We start from the raw sequence: 19,150 nt of genomic DNA, 5'->3' as shown, positions 1-19,150 counted from the left end.
AAGCAACATCCTCATTGATTCTACCATATACTGTTGCGGGTGAAGAGAGTCTTTGGGTACACGATACTTGAAACAAGTCTGGCACTGTACGTTGTGGTTCAACACCCATTAATGTCGTCGTCCTTATAGAGCCTCATCATTTAATCATTACCTCGTCACCTCATATTTCTCTTCATCAACAGTAAGTACAATAGGCTACCGCCACATTACAATCCAAGAATTGAAAAATTAAGTCGTTCAGTCCTTCAACCAGTTTATAATGTATATAATGTTATTACGTTACATTACCTCCAGACGGTCGACGTCCATTGTCGATCTTCAAATACTTATACCTGTATATAAATTAGACGCACAAGGGGGGGTTGGTTGCCGAGTGCATGGTCTAGCGCACACCAGCTTGGAGCACTGGGAGCGAAAGCTCGCGCTGCAGAACCCACCCCGCCCCTGCCCGTTTCGATCTGGAAGAGCATCGTACCGGCGTGCGGTCGTGCATCACTACTGCGTGGCGCACGTTGAAGACCCCAGGTTTTCGGTTGTACCGCACTGGCTAAATTGCTCATCTACAGCTGAGACACCAGACGCCCACTAAGGCAGACTAACTTCCGGCTGAATAAACATACACACAACAATTTGCAATTAGACGCATAATAACAAAGAACACAGTGTGCCGCCTCTTTTCTTTGGATGCCTTTTTTTCTAAACCAGCGCAAGCTCGTGCGTTCTCTCTTTTGAGACGGTTAGAACGGTCGCGTATAAAACCCGCGTTTCTCCTGCCCGCCCGCTTCCTCCTCTCATTATGTGTATTTGGTTATAACTAAATAAGCTATAATAATGGTGTATTATTCATATTTACTTTCAGTTTCAGTCAGGGAAAAGGAGTTTCGCGGCAACTAGAGCCAATAAATGAGCTGCGCTTAGAGTATCGGCACTCTCTTCCCCGACAGTGTTGTGAACGCCGCCATTTTGGTGCTTGTGCAGAGCAGGCGCAACTGCCGATCGTCATGATTCAAAAGTGCGACATCGTCAGCATTAGATTCGGTGTTAGGAAGCTCATGTAATGTTGCTTTGCTTTGTCGCAAACTGTTTAAAGTGGGGCGGAAAAGCGTTTCTTGTGATTTCAGATAAAGCTTCAAATAACTGGCAACCATAATTTTAAGCCATACTAAGGCCAAGCGTGGCTTCTCTGAAGCGTAGCTTATTTAATAACACTATTCATGCTCTTGTTCAAGAGGCTTGTAATACCTAGGGTGCCTCAATGTCCTTCTGTTTAGGGTGATGCCACCCTCTGTAGTACCCGATGCCGACAGCACGCGCTCACTGGGAAAATACAAAGAAATCGACGAAAACAAAATGTCGCCATAGCACAATCAGCGCCACGAGCGCGTGCAGGGACATGCTCTTTCACGCGCTTCTGAACAAAAAATAAAAATAAAAGAGGGGGACAAAATGGCCAGATGTCGTGCTCCACCCTAAGCAAAGGGCACATGAAGTGCTCCACCCAGTAATACCTGGAGGGGCCATATCGTAAGCCCCGTGGATTCCACAAGCCACTACCTTTTGACACCTGCCTCTTCTTCATTGTTCCCGCTTGTGCCAGTGAATTAGCTACGGTTCAGAGTAACGACACTTGGCCATATTGTGGCTTAAAATCATGGTTGCCAGTTATATGAAGCTTTATCTAAAATCACAGGAAACGCTTTTGCCTCCCTCACAAATGTTTAAACAACCCGCGACAGAGCATTGCAATATTGCATCAGCTTCCTAGCACCGCATCTAATGCTGAGGAAGTCGTACTTTTAGATCACGATGATCGGCAGTTGCGTTTGCTCTGAGCAAGACCCAAAATGGCGGCGCCCAAAACAATTTTGGGGAACGGAGTGCCGATACTTTAAAGCTCATTTAGTGACTCTAGGCATAAAGTGAATTCGGGTGTATTCTTTTCCTCTTCGTCTTCATTGTTTATTGATTTCAATCATATCGAATATTGAACACATTATATCACGCTACGCTTGCGTAAATATTCGTCTTTGATTTATTAGCCTGACCCAGTACTTAAACCATTCAGTTATCGATAGTAAATCTTCCAATATATTTTTTAAATGTGAGGGTAAAAAGACACGGAGATTGATGATGATACAGACGCCAACGCCGCCCTCGGAAATTTTTTGAACATTAGAAATCAGCAGTTTGTCTGCCATCCGCCAGGTAGCGCAACAAAACACCCAAACAGTTTTTAATTGTTTTTAAAATTAGCTAAGCTCTACACCTATTAAGAAACCAAAGCAATATCATTGTAAAAATTTAATACATCGCAATGTATATCTATTCCAAACTATAAATGTTATTAAATGCCAATAAATCTGTTTGATGTCCAAAACAGATATGCGTCAAAAACAGGTAAGTTTGAAGGGCTCCTGGAGCGTTATGACTTTGAAAATGAAAAAAAGTCATCGTCCACCTCTTGGGCAACCATTGTAGCTCTAAATGTTATAAAAGATTTTATCATAGTTTAATTATTTCTTCAGCGGCATTTGAACTACCATGACACGAAGCACAAAAAAGTGCTACGTTTGATATAAAATATCTAAACAAAAAAATTTACACAACATTAAATTTTTTTCTGCATATTACCAATTATAAGCACTACATCTGTAGCTAATTTCATTGCCCTAGCTCTTGTCATTAAAAACATATGTGTGCGGAAAAATGTCAATTTTAGGGCAATATTTGGAGGGATGAAAGAAACAAAGTAGTGCAAATATAAAAAAAGTGGATCGTTAGATTCTGCTCCGACATCATCTTAACAAAACTGCTATATTGGAACCGTGCTATCTTTAATGGATCGTTCATAAAACATGAACTAGCGGAGCAAGTGAGGGTCCGCGCCATCATATTTGCAACGCTACAAATGCGCCTGAACAGTAAAAACCAACACATACATAATATCAAATGAAAGAGGATTGCATTGCCTTTCAAATGACATCAATCCCACAAAACAGTATTTAAAACGAGATGAGTAATGGCCTGCCGAAAAGTACCTAAACTGCCACATTCAGTGGGACCGTGGCCTTAATTACGGAATTTTTTTTACAGTGTAGTTTCTTCTTTCTTGAGACCCACCTTAACGGTGCGTACAGCTCTTAGAACTGCGAGATTGTTTTGTTATTGGTGATACGGCGCTGTTTGCAAGTTCTGCACAATTTCCCTTTACAGGAAGTTGGCAAACGCTTCTGATGTAAATTCAGCGCTGTTGTCACTCGCAAGTTTTCTGGGTTTGCTAAACAGGTTGAAAATCTCGCGTAGTGCTGTAATTGTGGATTCTGTCTCGCGTGATGCGTAGCGATTGCCTCTATTCACTTGAAGTGGGAATCTACTGTAATAAAAAAAATTATGGTGCCCTTTACAGGACCCGCGAAATCCAGATGAACACGTGACCAGTTCCCATGAGTTACAGGCCAGTTAACACGAAATTTCGCCGTAGACATCAACCTTTCTTGGACACAAGTGTGAAAATTACTAGCCAAATGTTCTATCTGCATGTCGAGTCCAGGCCACCACATGCTTGCACATGCGTCCGATTTCATCGCTGAGGTCCCTTGATATGTGTCTCGTAAAGAAGTTGCAGTATCTGGTATCGCGTAGCCTTAAGGACGACGACTCTGTGGCCCCACTATAAGAGACCTTGAGCCACGGTCATCTCCAGCCTCCTTGAAGAATAGACATGCATACGCGGATCAGATGCTTTTTTCTCCGGCTGCCAACCTTGGAGTATAAAGGACCTTACGGTCCTAAGAACTTCATCCTCTGGAGCCATTAAACGCAGCACTTTTGACGAAAGATGAGAGTCGTCGAAATGTTCAGCGGAAGTACATACTCTGGCAGCTCATTGGACGCTTCCTCAGAAGTCTCTATTGGAAGTCGATTGAGTGTGTCAGTGCTCTGGTTGTCAGACCCAGGCTTGTATTCAATCTCACAGTTGCAGACTCCTAACAGTGAAGACTAGTGCTGGCTCCGAGCTGCGGACATAACTGGTGTTTGGCGAATCTCACGAAACAGTTCAACTAAGGGCTTGTAATCTGTCACCCAAAATAAATAAAAAATCGATCAAGCAGATAGTAGCAAATTTTGACACTCCGAACACAAACGTCAATGCTTCAAGCTCGAGTTGAGAATAGTTTTTCTGGGCCTTCGGCAATCACCGAGGTTGTATTCCATTTGGTTCGTTGGGGCTTCCAACTCGATGCGACACGAGACATTCCGTACAGCGATTCGTCTCACTCCAGGCGTAGCGGCTTGGTAAGGTCGAAGTGCGTGAGCACGAAGTCGCAGGACCTGCTTTGAATTTTCGAATGACTCTTCCTGCTCCAATCCACATATCCAGCAAATATATTTGAGAAGAGGGTCAGAGTGGAACGAGCAAAGTAGCCATGTCGGAAGAAACTTGCAGTATACTTCGTGACTCCTTCAGTCCAGATGGACCCAACGCTACGAGCTGATGGGAGTGTCTAGACAGCGTCAAAAGTGCACCATCATGGTGCTTGTCAAGTTTCCGTACGTGTTCTTTCATTACAAAACCAATCACAAACAAAAAAGGCACAGTAATTTCTGCTTTGACGCTGCTTGATTGGCCCTATTTGCTCGTAGCGTCGGCTACGTCTGTACATAAGCTGCACGGAAGTATAGTTGGTGATAAGACCAATGTAAGACCGTAGTTCGCTTACGTTCTTGGGACTTGGAGCTTTCATCAGTGCATTCAGCTTCTTCTCAAGAGGCTGCAGTCCGTTCCTGCTAATATTTTGTCCCAGGTAACAGATTTCCGGCATCTAGAAAACGCACTACTCCTTCCTTAACTTGCCGCCGTTTTCCCGGTAACACTGGAGCACCATCTTAACTCCTTTTCCGCCGTCTTCCTTTTTGTCTGAAGCCAGCACGTCATCCAAGTAGGCTTGAAAGCCTGTCATGCTTCTGCAGCATATGCTTTTTGGTACCCTGAAAATTGGCTGGTGCTGAAGACACCCTAAAGGCCTGACTTTTGCTACAAAACAGTCCCCGACCGGTCTGTTTTTTGCTCTTCCTCTTACCCTTTTCGTGCAGGGGAATTCGACTATAAGCGTCGAGAAGATCTGGCGTGTTGTACAAGTCTCCGTCGTTGAGATCTGCACATTGGTCGTCAATCACATGTAGCAGGTACTGCTCTGTCAGGCGTGCTGCGTTGGCGGTGAGCTTGTAATCGCCGCAAATCCTGACTGATCTGTCGTCGATGCCGTTTCCCTCGAAGCAGGACTCTAGTCGGCTTATGTACGTAGTCAACTTATCTTTCGTTACGTCGAACTGTGGTACATTGTGCGTCATCTCACAGGTCTTACAGTCACATTCGTTCGCTCAAAGGCTGATCCTATCCCCGTAATCATTCATAAAACTCAATATTTTTTTGATAGAGTCCTTTAATTCTGAACCTGGGAGTTGTGGTTCAAAAGCCAATGTTGTTCAGCAGACTCAGCGTTAAAATGTCTCGATAAGGCAGATAGTTGATCGAGTTAATAGTTGTACTTGCTGTTGTACGCGCTGCTTTCCCTGATCATGTTCGACTGTCTCGCGCGGCTGTCACGAGACTCTTCTTTAGAGTCAACGTCGGTGTGTTCCAAAGTTATTAGATTAGTTCCTTTACAGAACTGCTCATAGAGGCTGCTCGCACAAGCAGTGCCCTCCCCCCACCTCCCTTCGTTCCACGCGCCGGACGGCTGTTATGGTAATTGCCGTGTATTCCATGGAATACGTAAACGTTTTGATCCACAGCGCCTGGTTGGCGTTCCACCGTACTTCAGTGAATACACAGTTTGCAAACGAAAATCTTGGTGGGGCTTCAAATGACGAGTCACACTGAAGTGAGTGAGGGGGAGGGGATGTACCCCTTCTCCGTGAGTTTCGCAACTGATGTAGTCTAGTAACGTTGGTGTTTGCATGACGAAGAAACATGAAAGCCAAATACTTCAGGGTGTTTCGAAAGATGGACAAATTCGATATTGCGAAAACTACGCATCGCAACAAAACAGGGCTCGTGTCGTTTTCGTCCTAGGCAAGGGGCCTATTTAGAGAAATGATTAAAGTTTGGTATAAAGTCAAGTTAAATTTGGGGGTTTTACGTGCCAAAAAAAACGACGGGCATCTGGCACGCCCCAGCGGAGGACTGAGGATTGATTTGGACCACCTGGGGATCTTCTGACGTGCAAAGTTTGGCATAATTAAGTTGTTAATCATTTTTACGTTATCCATTTTTTTTTAACATTGAGTTTTGTTTTTATTTGGAAACTTGCTGAGCATCATCGAAAAATGCTAAATAAAAAAGTAGAATGCGATAGAAAGCACTCACTGCATTTTACAGCTTTCTAAAAAACAGCAAATCTTCGACGCGATTTCAAGTTTCAATTTCATCTGCGCCCGCAATTTTTGCTGCGAACGATCCCGCTCCTCGATTCAAGTGAACGCAACTGAACGCTGGCGACTCGACCACCTCTCCTTTCTCTTGAAGCGGCAAAAATAAACGCTGCGCTCTTTGAATGACAGTGACCTACAGCAAATAGCTTTGATTCTTGCAAACATCACCATCGGGCGAAGGAAGCCTCGACAAAAAAAAAAGTGCAGTCGCGCAAAGCTTTACTTTCCGACTCATAATTTTTTGGCGTTTTTGTTTGGATCGTTTTATCGGGGTACGAAGCCGGGCGTTAGATGTACGTGCGCATTTACTGAAGATTTCGAACGCATGCCATTTCTTTTTGTTAGGTTTTCGATTATGGTTGTGTCCTCATAAGACTAGATTTCAATTAGTTGGGGCTCAACACATTTCGGAGGTTTCTAAATATGTAGCATTCTTCTAACAATCAAGCACATGAAAACAGCAGAACTGTCGCAACACCCTTCTCGACAGAATACCCAGGCCGATATCCGAGCTACTCTACAATGATCTCATAACACCAGGCTTTATGAGGCCAAGGCACATTTTGCTTTTTGGTGATATGGAAACTCCGAACCGTCCAACCGTTTTCACGATCCTAAAAAGAAATAAAACTTTGAAGGGCATTATTTTTCGATACTTCACAGCATAAATAACTGTTTATTTGGTGTACGTCATTCGTAAAATATAACCAAACGTGTGCTATAGACACGTTTGCACCACGAGTTGAAACAATGAAAACAGTTGTCGTCTTGTATGCTCATCTAATATGTTGTTCGAGGCTTACGTACTCTTAAAATGGCTAACTACACACACAGTAGTTTTGCAACTGTTGAGAGGGGTATAACAGCATGTGCCGGTGTGCGTATTTTCTCTACTACATGTAATCTTCGCTGTGATCTCCTTCTGCGAGGATACACCGCTGATTCTTGCTAACAACGATGGAGGTGGCTCTGTAGAGCACGTCATGGGAATTTTAAGGCAGACGTCACGTATTTTTTCAGGGCTTCTTGCGTGGTTGTCTCCGTTACATAAACACGGTCCTTGATGTTCTCCATAAAAAAAAAAAATAAAGTGGTGTGAGATCAGGCGATTGAGCCGGCCATGGCCCCCACGGGCCCACTGCGTCCAATCAACTTTCCTGGGAACTTGGCATCCAACCAGGCTTGCACCTGGATATACGCGTGTGGCGGAGCACCATCGTGCTAAAACAATAGTCAAGCTCCCTCTGCTAGAGGGTGACCGTTTTGAAAGTCTTCAACTGGTTTTTGTAGGATTGCTTCGAGGTGACGCTTTCCGGTGAGGGTCCGTTAAAGAAGAGAGGTCCAATGAGGATTCCTCCTCTCATGCCACACCACATGTCAAAAGACCACTGATACTGTGTTGTTTTGTTTTTTTGTTCTCAGTACCAATTGAGGATTTCCACTGCTCCAGTAATGTACATTGTGGAGATTTACTTGCGCGTTTATTGAGAAGTCTGCTTCGTCTGTCCACAGGATGTTTTTTTGATGAATTCGGGTTCCTCCTCCACCTGATTTAAAATCTAATTAGAGTAATCCAGACGGTATTGGAGGTCTTGCGGCTTCTGAGCGTGCTGCAGCTGTACGTGGTAAGGGTGCTGACAATTTGGGTTTCGAGTCCTCCACATGCTTGACGCTGACATTCCAGCCTCACCACCGATTTGTCGCACACTGGCATGAGAGTTGTGGGATACATAGGCCAGAATATCCCCTTGGGAGTCAGTACATGAAGTTGCAAAACCACTTTGCGATCTGTGAAAGCTTCCGGAGCCTCGCAGTGTCCTCCAATTTCTGAAAATAGTGATACCGCTTGGATTTCGGAATGGGTACCACGTCAAGAAGAGAGCTGCGGCTCTTGCCCTGTTTCCGTCTGCACTCCCTAAAGCATACACCCTGTCCACCCTTTTATCGTTATAAAATGACCTCATAGATATTAAGAAGCCTCCTAAGGTGTTGAGCCACACCTAACTGAAATGCTGCTTTATGAGGACTCACACATAATTGGAAGCTTAACAAAAATAAATGGCATGAGTTCGAAATCTTCTGTGAATGCGAGAAAGCATTTAACGCTCGTCTTTCTCACCCCGCAAAGACAATCAAAACAAAAACGTCAAGAAACATTCGAATCGCAAAGTGCTATGGAGCTGGAACTAAGTGACACAGCAGTTTCTGTGTGGATTCATGTTTCGCACGGTGGAGGTGATAGCAAGTCACTGATTAAAGCTCATTCCTGCAATTCACGGTTTTTCAAACAGCATGCGTTGTGTTTCATTTCGCCTCACCCGCCTTTTTTTTCTTTTCTTCAAGAGGAGATAGGTTAGAGATAGGCAAACAGCATTCAGTTGCGTTCATTTGCCGCGAGGAGCGGGAATAAAAAAATCACTCGGTGATGAAACTAAAACTTAAAATCGCGTCGAAGCTGTGCTGTTTTTTCACAAAGCTGTAGAATGCAGCGCGTACCTTCTATCGCACTCCATTTTTTTTATTTAGTGTTCTTCGATGATGCTCAGCCAGTTTCCAAATAAAGCCATGCCCTTAAACTCAATATTAAAAATACATAATTATTTGAATTATTTGACATCTTAATTATCCCTACCTTTAATAATTTTCCTAAATAAACCCCTGGCCTAGGACCAAAACGAAACAATACTTTTTTGGTGAGATGCGTAGTCTTCGCAATACTGAACTTGTCCAACGTATGTTAAACACCCCGTATCTAAAATGCAGCATCCACACTGGGAACTGAGCAAACGACTCTGAAAATATTTATCTATGAAAACACTCAAATAGGTAAAATTGTGATTGCTCCTAACAGCCGCCGGTTCCGCGAACCTTCGCGTTACTCCGATACTTTGTCTTCCTCGCTCATAAGAATGCGGAGTTCCGGGCCCATGTGGGTCGGCATGGTGGGAATGACGCTTCATTTCTCCAGCAAACACGACCACTACACTGTCTTCTTGGAGGCGCTGCAGACGCGTTTGCAGTAGCAGCTCAGCGTGCGCCTTTTCGAAGGACCGCGGAAAAGGGTTAAGGTAAGCTTGCTGCAAAGACATCTTATGGAGTCAGCGTACTTTCATAGTAAAACATATAAAATAGCGCAACAGGAACAAGGACAAGAAGTAAACAGGACAGGCGCTAAAGGACAGGCACTTTCATACTTTTCGGCCCAAGTCCTAGTCGAGTCTTCCAACGTAAAGACAGGGTTTAGCTCTTCTTTGGAACACCACCTGTTAGAAGCTGCCATCCGCTCACACTGTTCAAACCAGTTTTCAGCGTCCTCTTCAAAAAGCTTATGAAAGAAGAATGAATACTGTGGGTGTTGCACGCAGCAGAAGCGGCAATTGTATTGGGCCTTCTATAAAAGGAATGGGGTGGCGAACGCCAGTCTATAGAAAAACGTTAGCCACCAAATTTCTCCTGTACTTAACGGGAAGGGGTACGTGCTTCTTGGGAAGACTGCTGTTGACGGCTTTCGAAGTGCAAAGGCGTGACGTAGATGTTACTCGGTCGGTGGGGGCTGGCATCATGGCTTCTCGCAGGAGTCAGGGCGACATTCAAACCATGTCCCTAGACCAGATGTCACATAGGTCGACAAGAATAAAATGGTTAATAGGAAAACTTTTTTACAATGTGAACGAAATAGACAGTGGTGCAATGGACATCATGTATACTGTGTGTTCGACGAGTTCAATATTACGGCAAAGCTCGACACGGAGCTTCTTTATATCCAACCATGATCAAGTATAAAACTTTCTTCAATCACCGTGGCGGCCGAGATAGAATGCGTACAAGTTAGCTCGCACAAAAATTTTATACTGGTTGTTTCAGATAAGATTCTCAAAAATTCCTACGAACAAGATGAATGAGAACAAAACAAAAAGCTCTGTACGGGAGCAAACCGCCAGCCACAGCGCACGTCAGAGTGCAAAATATACTAATTAGAATATTAATTATTTAAAGACTTCCAATTAACTTTTTAATTAGTAAAACTATACAGATGTCTTCAATTAGAAACTTGATGAGCGTGATTTTCAACCCTTAATTCAGACTATCATAGAAAGACTTAAAACTGGTGTGCAGCGTGAGAGTCTGCTGAAGTTACCACTCGTGCAGCAGGCACAAGGCAGGCGATGCAAAAAAGCGCTAGGTGTATGTATGTATGTATCTTTTATTCGTGCCTGGGCCACTTCTGCTATGTTTGGGTGTTTGTTTTGTAGGCCTGGTACGAGATACGTAAGGTGCTGTGTACCGTAATTGGTTGGAACCCTGGGTTTCGTATACTATGCACTTCTAAGACTGTAATTTGCCGAGGTTGGATTGAAGATATAAAGAAAGGGCGCTTCGTTTTGTCTAGTTTTATTAAAAATTAAAATAGATAATTTGAGAAGCAGGATTTGATCTATATTTAATATTTTATACTTTTGAAATGCTGGGAGTGAGTGTTCGTACCTTTTAAGGTTCTCAATAAATCGAATAGCCTTCTTTTGCAACATAAATAGTTTTTCCTTATTTGTTTGTGTAGTGGTTCCCCATGCTAACATACAGTACTGAAAGCGTGAGTAGACCAGCGAATAATACAATTGGAGTTTCACCCTTTTTGGTAATAATTGTCGGAATTTGTTTAATATTCCTATTGCTCTTGCAATATCAACCCTCATTTTTTCTATGTGCACAGTCCAACTGAGTGTTTCTTCAAACCATACACCAAGAAACTTGTGATATTTAATGCCTTCAATTTTTTCCCCGTCAAAAAAGATGTTCAATGTACGCGAAATAGGTTTTTTTTTTATCTGAACAACACATATTTTGTTTTACTAGTGTTAAGATGAAGCTGGTTGCGCTTTAGCCACAATAATAATTTACTAAGCCAACTATTTGCAAATTCTTCGAGCTGATCGAGATTTCCACTAGAAAAAAAGACATTGGTATCATCAGCATATAAAATAATATCACGCGATTCAGGTATATTCAGAATATCGTTTATATAAATTAGAAATAATAAGGGCCCCAGTATGGAACCGTGCGGAACGCCATATATTATCGGTGCGAGTTGAGATTGAAATCCATTAAGTACCATATTGAGAACGCGAATATAAATAGTTGCGAATTAATTAAAGTCCATTGCCTTTAATTCTGTACGCCGATAGTTTCTCCAGTAAAATTTCATGTTTTATTGAATCAAACGCTTTTCTGAAATCCAGGAAAATCCCAATGGTATAAGCATGGTCTTCTATATTAGTAATTATTTTATCTTTGATATATATAAGGGATGATTCGGTTGATTTCCCTTTCTGAGAACCAAACTGTTTGTCAGTTATAACATTATTAATAGTAAAAAACCTGTAAAATCTTGAATTAATTATTTTTTCTACAACCTTGGAAAAAAGTGGTAGTACAGATATAGGCCTGTAATTATTAAGGATCTAGCCTCCCTTGTGGATAACACTGACTTTAGCAATTTTCATTTTTTCTGGGAGTATACCAGAAACCAATATTTCATTACAAAGATCAACAAGAGGAGGCAACACTAACTCCGCTACTGCTTTAATAGCGGTAACCTTGATATCATCAACACCACTTGCGCAGTTATTTTTTAGGGACATTAGTATGTTGCGAACTTCTATTTCATCTGTTGGTTCTAAAAATATTGAGCTGATTTAGGTGTCTTTGATGACGCTTGGCATGTTTATAATTGGAATCAAATCTTTATTTTCACTAATAAAACGTTAAACAGGAAATATTGTATAAACATTTAGCGAACTATTATATTAATCTTTGCTGCAATCCCTGACAGAAACGGTGGCTGACAGTTAGTTCCCGAAAACTGTTTTTTACATCTATTTTTTTTTTTATTACGACCGCCCCATCAATAGGAACGCTTGGGAGGAGAGCGTGTTGGTTTAAGTCATGGATAAAGAAAGAATAAAACAATTAAACAGGGACAACACAACCACATCTTTCATAAAAAGTGTGGTTGCGTTGATGTGGTTGTGTTGTCCCTGTTTAATTGTTTTATTCTTTCTTCATACTTGATCAATAGGAAGTTTTAAAATTCTTCGCTGATACATCTGGTGGTTTGGCTCTGAGGAACAAAATAAAGATTAGTACACAAGCGATAATCTTATCGCTGCTTGGAATTACTGCAAAAAAAGCACTGAATTTGAGATGCAGGAGAATGCATCGAATGCGGAAACAGAAATTAAAGCATATTTGATGTGAAGCATCTTTCGCGAGGATTGAAAAAAAAAAGTGAAAAGCCGGAACCGGACGACAAGTTTCGACTTCGCAACCGATTGGTATTCAGCTCTCAAGTTCTTTCAAAAATGATTAGAAAAAGGAGAGGCCAAGCAAAAAACACGCAAGGTCCCTATATACTGAAAGGTAGCGCACATCATTGTCTGAACTAGGGAAGAAAAATTTCTCCTCGCCCATCCCTCCTCCGCCTAAACTTTACTTTTCCTTCAGTCAATTTCATCGGGCGTGACACGTGACTGCTACCTTCCGATGATCCCGCCCAATGAAATTGAATGAAGGAAAAGTAAAGTTTTAGGCGGAGGAGGCATGGGCGAGGTGAAAGTTTTCTTCCATAGTTCAGGACACGTGACTGCTACCTTCCGATGATCCCGCGCGATTCGCTGGACTGCTCTGAACCGACGTTATTTTCGTGCGAGGTATGGTGGTGGCTCCATTGCTTACAATCCAATCGTAAGCAGGGACTCAAACCGAAAAATATAACGTTTTGGTTAAGGTTACGGTTACCGCTTCCTGTTGATAACGGTTTCGTTTCGGTTTTTTACGGTTTTAATTTTTACGGTTTCGGTTACCGGTTACACGTTCATAAAAACCGGTTTATTTCGGTTTTTCTAATAATTTGTCTAATTGAAATGCTAGGCAGCCATTTTAGAAAAAACTTTTTAAAGTAGTCTCAGATATCCAATAACGTGAAATACAAGGAACCTAGAAACGTCTTAATACTTCTAATTGGTCAGAAGTTGCACACGTTCCTAGCTCCAACTCTTGTTCACTACATCTACTTACATTACTTAGTTTGATGCCCGAGCATACATGCTACTTCTAGTACTCGGGGATCATCGCGTTCTATATAATAAAAATTAAAATAAACACCGCTACTCTGTTGTTTGGCACCATTTATAAACAATTACCCTAAGAAAGTTCCCACTTGATGCTGGAAGAACCATTCGCACTTTCTCGTCGCTACAGTTGATTTCAACCTCATACATGCAGGCGAGTCTTCGCTTCACTGAAGGAAGGAACAGAACTACAGCCATCCACTAGTAAAATACTGCTAAGTGGAATGAAGTAATAAAATTGAGAGCTGGGCTGGGCGGGCCGTGAGGCAAGAAGCCTTCGTGCAGCGAATGGAAAGTCCGCCGTAGTCGGGCGGCCCGTGAAAACTACTTGCCTCACTAAACACTGCCGAGTCGACTTCAGGTGCCTGCTGGGTCGAGTGGACTGGCGGTGTAGGTCCTGTCGCTTTTGACTTGCAGGCAGTGCTACCCAGGTCCGACTGAGAGTCTTCGACGATGCTTTGTTTGTCTGTAGTGTGGTCCTTTGTGTTGGTGTGGTTTTCCTCCTTGCCATCGTACGTGTCGAAGGAGCCGTCATCGGCGTGGGGCTCAATGACTGTCGGTCCTGCTGAGCCACTCCAGGATTCGCTCGGTGGCGGTGGTTGTCGAGTTAGGATCCATTGGGTCGTTTTCTTCGATCCAAGATCAAGCTCGGGCACGGTCGGCCGAGACGCCAGCCTCGCAAAGAGCATGGGCGAGAATGTCCTCGACAGGAAAAACGCACAGGAGCGTCAAGGAGACGACTGTGCCGTCGATGACGGCACTGGTGGGTTTCGAAGACTCAGCGTAGCTGCCGGACTCACGATTAGGGGGCCTCTTCGACTTGGTGTCTGGGCGGTAGCTGGTGTGCGCGGGAGCACGAGGCGTGTGGCGTCCGCGTCGAGGCTGGTTGGGTAGCTGGTCGGGGAGCTCTCTGAAAACCTCAGACTCGAATCCTCGACGTCTGGGATAGGACTGCCGTCCTACAGTTCCCTCTCGCGACGACGTGGAAGAGTTCCAGTCTATCGAAAATGAGGTGCTGGTGTTCGGGGAGCATGTCATCCCAGTAGAACCGATGGCGGGGGAGATGCCTGATCTCATGGACATCTCTCGTAAAGAAACTTATGGTGTCCTGGGCGAGGTCGCTCAGAATGTCGTAGGCATGTCGGACCCTCGCTCCGGCATGGGCGGTGGGGGCTCTATCAGAGGTAGTTGGATTGCGCTGGTGGCTCTGGTAGAAATGATTCTCGTGGAAGCCATACCTCCGGCGGTGGCAGGGGGAGGCCTCCGGCGATGCTGGAAGCGATCTCTCGGCGCGTCTGTGGATGTTCGAGCTCACCGTGCCGGCGTTCGAATAGCTCGCGTTCACAGTTTTGCGAGAGAGACTGTTGAGACTGCTGGCCGTGTGGGGCGAGATTGGCCAGGCCATCGACGATTGGAAGCAGGGCAGCTCCCAAGGTTCAGGCGAAGGAGGCAGAAATTGCATCCCTTGTCGTTTGGACGAGGGTGGCGCGTTGGCGCGTTTGACGAGGAGGCATCCTTCTCCTTGGCTTTTTCTTTTGTCATGTTGAGAAGCTGAGAGGCGTGGCAGTGCCGGCGACGGTAAAGCCCCTCTACCCTGGGAAAAGTGGCGCCGTTCATTGTTGTTAAATGCTCGAGGCACGTGCGACGCGCTACTTCTGCAGGAAATTCATGCCGTCTGAAATAGCTAAGTGTTGCGCTGTGCCGCCATGATCTTCCCAAGGGCTGCACGTTGCACGTGCCTTGTGCATCGACGAACATTGCGCTACTTTTGAAATATGAAGGGGCTTTAGGCGGCGGGTGCCACTCGGTTTGAAGAAGGGTCTCGGCGCGGGAAGGAAAAGAAAAAAACTCGGACACCCTTCTGACGTTTCCTCGCTCCTTCCACCACTCTCAGCCCGAGCATATATATATATATATTGTATATATAATACAAAACGCCAATGTCAAACCCCTTACTTTTTTTTTTCTTTCTGTGTTGTTTCAAAATCGTCACTCGCGACACGTTTCACACTAAATGAACAACATAAACATTATTAATGAACAGCAGGGCCCATTAAAGCCCCTTCATGTTTCAAAAGTAGCGCAAAGTACGTCGATGCACGAGGCACGTGCAACGTGCATCCCTTGGGAAGGTCATGGCGGCACAGCGCAGCACTGAGCTAGATTTCAGACGCCATGTTCTTTCCAGAAGTGGCGCGCTGAACGTGTCTCGCGCGTTTCCACAACAATGAAGGCGCCACTTTTCCCAGGATACAGGGGCTTTAGGGCCCGTTTGCTCGAAGCGCTAACCGCTGCTAAAGTTAGCCGCAGTACCTAGGAGAGGGATTCTGAGATTATGTGACAGGGATCGGTAGGGATGCGGGAAAACATGGCGGTGCCCCGCAAAGTGAGCGCCGCTCGCTTCGGAACTAATATGTCGTTGTAGCTGCAATATCGCGCGCGTTAGTCAGTAACTAATGGTGCAGGAGGCTTTCGCTTTGCCTTACCTCACTTGAATCGCAAAGCATGAGCAATGACCTCGCCGCATTTTTAGATAGTATTTCGATTCTGGCAATTCTTAAGCCTAAATGAACACGATAATTGACGGCATGCATGGAAACGTCTTTGGAAAGTGGATTGCCTTGACTCAATTGGCCTTGTATTGATAGCACACAAATTTCCCAAGCACCGAGGTGCATGCTACGAATGTAGTTGCAGGCATTGCGCGTGCTGGCGTATGCAGTAGTAATATACCCGTTGCTCTGGGCAGGGGGCGCGAGCGCGTCCGGAAGACTTACGCAAGACGCGATTAAGTTTTGCTGGCTGCATCATCCGTGTGGCGCTGTAACGTTCGATTTTGCACGTGCCACGTTCGAATACAAGCCGCTGTCAGCATCTGTAGATGTGCGGTAACAAAACGTCTAAAAAAAGTTTAAAAAAAAAGAACAGAATTATGCTGCTTGCGGCCGCAGCGTTCCATTAAACATTCCTTTCATATTTGCTTTCTTCCACAGCTTCCGCGAGCACGTATATTTCACTTTACGTGATAGTGAAGCCGAAGCTACTCGGAAAAGCGCGTCATCCTGAACGATGCTCGCACTGCACGAGCGCGCGTGCTTGGCAGGGACGCGGGAAGCTCGCAGCTCGCTCTTGTAGCCTCTGCTACGCTGGAACTTAGAATGGAACTGAGTAGAAAAAACTCTAGTGGGGAAGCGTATTGATGCATGTTCGAAACGCGAGCCAAATATTCTATTTTGCTCGCCTGCAGCGCTGCTCAAAACTTGTGAACTACGGGCCTATCATTCTAAAGGAAAAAGTCTAAAACAAATTTTGCCTTGCACGCGCGTTCGTCCAAGTCTTATAATGATTATTGACTTCGAATCTTTTATAAGAGGAAGGACAGCGAGCGCGGACCATAGAATTACACTTCCCGCGTTCTTCTCGATGCTTGGGTAATTTAGAAAAAGGTCTGTCGGGGCGGGACGCTGGTCTTCTTTAGTGTACTATTAATATCCGGTCGATTGAGTCAAGGCAATCCGCTTTCCAAAGACGTTGCCATGCCGACACTTATCGCGTTCATTCAGGCTTAGAAAAGCCAGAATCGAAAGACTATGCAACAAATGCCGCGAAGTCATTGCTCGTGCTTTGCGATTTAAGCGAGGTAAGGCAAAGCGAAAGCCTCCTGCACCATTCGTTGCTGACTAACGCGCCCGATAGTGCAGCTACAACAACATATTAGTTACAAACCGAGCGGCTCTCACGCACCGGGGCGCCGCCATGCTTCCCGGCATCCCAGCCCCCAGTCACGTGATTTCAAACTCCCTCTCCTAGGTACTGCTGCTAACTTTAGCCGCGGTTAGCGCTTCGAGCAAACAAGCCCAGGTTTTCTTTTCCGCCAGCTCTGCATGATGGCCAATTTACCTCGTTTCTTTATACTGGCTACTGCATGTCAGGAACATCGGTGGTTTTGATAGAACCAAGTTGGATGGACATCTGAGAATTCGAACTTATTAGTTAATACACTGAAAGCGACACGTACTGAATACATGTAGCGATGTAGGAGTGTGGCAGATTTAGAAATATAGAATTTTTTTAATTATAAGCTCGACCACTAATTCAATCTGAGTATTCTTAATCCTAAAGTTAGATTGAATGGAAATATGTAACCAGATGCACCACTCGCTGACAGTAACTCTGTCAAATGGCCACAACAATTTAAGATCCCTCCTCCAGGTCATACTTCAGAAAAACTAATAGTTTATTTTTCGGTTAATATTGGTTAAAACCGGTTACCGGTGAATAATTTACGGTTCCGGTTCCGGTTCCGGTTTTTATAAATATCAAATAACGGTTTCGTTCCGGTTACGGTCACAGAAAAAAATTTCGTTCCTAAACGGTTTTCGGTTTCGGTTACGGTTACGGTTTGAGTTCCTGATCGTAAGTGTTCTTTTTTTTTTTGTATTGCAGTTTTGGCGGCAACGCGATGCCATCTTGCTGCGCTGTGGATTGTACGAAGAGCATTGCGACAGAGAAATTTTGTACCACCCCGAAGGGAAAAGAAAACCTTGAGCGACGAAGCCAACGGCTCCACCGGATTGGTCGACAAAGGTTTGACTGCCACTGAAGAAAGGTTAGTGTATTTGATAGGTAATTAAATGAACGAGGCGCGTAAATAGCGGACGTCACATATTCCATTCTACGCATGTACACAGTTGCGGGTAGCATTCGATGTTTATAAAACGATCGGGGTTACTGAAACAATATCGATAAGTCCTGGGTTTGCACGATTTGTGGTGTTTTTTGTTTGCCAAACTCGAGTGATGCCGAGTCTGCAAATGGACTTCGTTCAAGATACTATTCGCGCTTTTTTGTTTGGCAATAGGGAGGCTCTAGTGAGGGCGGGTGCAACTCAAAACCTGGAGAGCGTTTGCATATTAATGGCGGCGCCTGAGGGAGAGGATTCGGGAAACGACATTTAGTGTTGCCTGCGCGAGAGCAGACGCCCGCTTTGTTGCAACTCTGTTGCTCCATGCGCCTTTCCTCCTCTCGCCTCCCATTGCAAGCAGCGAACGCCTTGGCGCAGCCTCTCTCGCTTCCTTCTCGCTCCGAAAATTACGAACGTCGAGAGGAGAAAGCAAAGTTGCCAGACAAGCAGCAACGTCCCAGATGGCAGAATTTACCATTTTTCGCGTTAAAAAAATACTTAACCTACCGCAACGAAACTGGTGGCTATGGAAAAGTAATAATTTATACCTGGTGTAAATTATTCAAGCACCTTAAAGGGCTCTTACGACCTGAGTTAGGAAATAAAACGACCCTTTGCCCCATAGACTCCAAACAAAATTTAGCAACTAAATGGCGTACATGTCCCGTGATCCCCGACCTAGCAGTGGAACCCACGCTCAGTTGAGCCTCTCCATTTGGCAAGAACCTCACTTGCGTTATCTATTGGGTAGTTCCTGCACACTTCCGGTTCGCATAAAATTTGCAATGTTTCACTCATCATTCTTTAATTATAAGAGTGAATTCAGACTGTCAGCGCTATAAGTGGCCATTTCCGGATATATGTTTCATCTAGTTCAGAACCCTAAGTGGTTGGGGCATATTTG

Source organism: Ixodes scapularis, unplaced genomic scaffold (genome assembly GCF_016920785.2).
Source record: "Ixodes scapularis isolate PalLabHiFi unplaced genomic scaffold, ASM1692078v2 PGA_scaffold0__279_contigs__length_252992795, whole genome shotgun sequence".
Classification (NCBI taxonomy): Eukaryota; Metazoa; Arthropoda; class Arachnida; order Ixodida; family Ixodidae; genus Ixodes; species Ixodes scapularis.
The sequence above is the reverse complement of the archived record's forward strand: the minus strand, read 5'-3'. Positions refer to the sequence as shown.